This window comes from Hylobates moloch, unplaced genomic scaffold (genome assembly GCF_009828535.3).
Source record: "Hylobates moloch isolate HMO894 unplaced genomic scaffold, HMol_V3 SCAFFOLD_19, whole genome shotgun sequence".
In the NCBI taxonomy this organism is placed as follows: Eukaryota; Metazoa; Chordata; class Mammalia; order Primates; family Hylobatidae; genus Hylobates; species Hylobates moloch.
The window spans coordinates 5,076,373-5,078,086 of record NW_026652294.1 but is presented as its reverse complement, the minus strand read 5'-3'; the positions used below and the strand labels follow the sequence as shown (position 1 = coordinate 5,078,086).

General features: G+C 42.1%; 1 pseudogene; it reads right to left on the bottom strand.

Moving 5' to 3' along the window:
- Positions 1-468: 468 nt before the first annotated feature.
- LOC116459201 (ATP synthase-coupling factor 6, mitochondrial-like) lies at positions 469-794 on the bottom strand (annotated as a pseudogene).
- Positions 795-1,714: the final 920 nt, after the last annotated feature.

The window sequence follows — 1,714 nt, the reverse complement described above, 5'->3', positions numbered from 1 at the left end:
GTGGCTCACGCCTATAGTCCTGGCACTTTGGGAAGCTGAGGTGTGTGGGATGCTTGAGCCCAGAAGTTTGTGACCAGCCAGGGCAACATAGCGAGACCCTGTCTCTTCGAAAAATACAAAAATTAGCTGGGCATGGTGGCATGCACCTGTGGTCTCAGCTACTTGGGAGGCTGAGGTGGGAGGATCAATTGAGCCAGTTGTCAAGGCTGTGGTTGGGCCATGGTTGTGCCACTGCATGCTAGCCTGGGCAGCAGAGAGATCTTGGAAAAAAAAACCCCAAAAGCATTAAAGAAAACACTTTTTCAAAATAAATATAAAAGGTAAAATGTACTAATAAGACAGTTGGGAACATACATGCTTTAAACATCTTTTTTTTGACAGTTACGAAATGTATGTTTATTCTGAAACTTCTAACTAGTTGTACAACTAACCCACGATAAATTACCAAATTAATTTCACTTTATTTCTTTAGACCTGGGGTTTTTCGATGACTTCAAATCTGGGAGCTTCAAATTTGAAGTTGAGAAATGTATTCATGTCTGTTTTACCAAACATTTGCTTGAACTTAAAAAGCTCCCTCTCCAGCTCTTGCTGATACTCTGGACCAGTATCAACAGGTCCTCCAGATGTCTGTCACTTCGATTTGTATTCTCTAATCTTGTCCACAAGAGTTTCTGTATAGGATCAAGTTCCTTATTAAATGCCATTGCTGTAACACTGATGTTCCTCCGCAAATGGACTGAGACTGCTGACCGAATGACAGAGGAGAACCTGAGGAGCCTCTGAAGAGTCATGCTGATTCTATGTTACTTGCACTAGGTCCTGAGCTGCCAAAGCCACCACTGCCACCAATCTACTTCCTAAACATCTTAGCAGTGACAAATATAAAGCAAAAAAATCTAGAAGAGGCATATAAGTGCTTGAGTAATGGTTATTTTTACTGTTAAGGTTGACTATATCATAACAGTGAAAACTTATTTACAGTCTAAATTGCCCAGTAATGCAGTGCATAAATAATGAAATATCTACATGATATAGTACCATGCAACTGCATATAAATATGAAGTATCTCTATCCGTGTTTATATAGACTTAGAAAGATATTCTTATTACATTATTAAATGAAAAGGTAGAATAAAAAGTCATTCATGGTTGGGTGTGGTGGCTCATGCCTGTAATCCCAGCACTTTGGGAGGCTGAGGCGAGTGGATCATTTGAGGTCAGGAGTTTGAGACCAGCCTGGCCAACATGGTAAAACCCCATCTCTACTAAAAATACAAAAATTAGCTGGGCATGGTGGAGGGCACCTGTAATCCCAGGAGATGGGGGTTATAGTGAGCTGTGATTGCACCATTGCACTCCAGCCTGGGTGACGCAGCAAGACTCCATCTCAAAAAAAAGTCATTATTAATTTCGTATGCATTAGGGTCCATTGCCAACTATAGGTGAGGTACCGTTGTAGGTGTTTTTTGTTTTTTGTTTTTTGTTTTTTTTGAGATGGAGTTTTGCTCTTGTTGCGCAGGCTGGAGTGCAATGGTGTGATCTCCGCTCACTGCAACCTCTGCCTCCTGGGTCCAGGTGATTCTCCTGCTTCAGCTTCCTGAGCAGCTGGGATTATAGGCATGCACCACCACGCCCAGCTAATTTTGTATTTTTAGTAGAGATGGGGTTTCTCCATGTTGGTCAGGCTCGTCTCAAACTCCCGACCTCCGGTG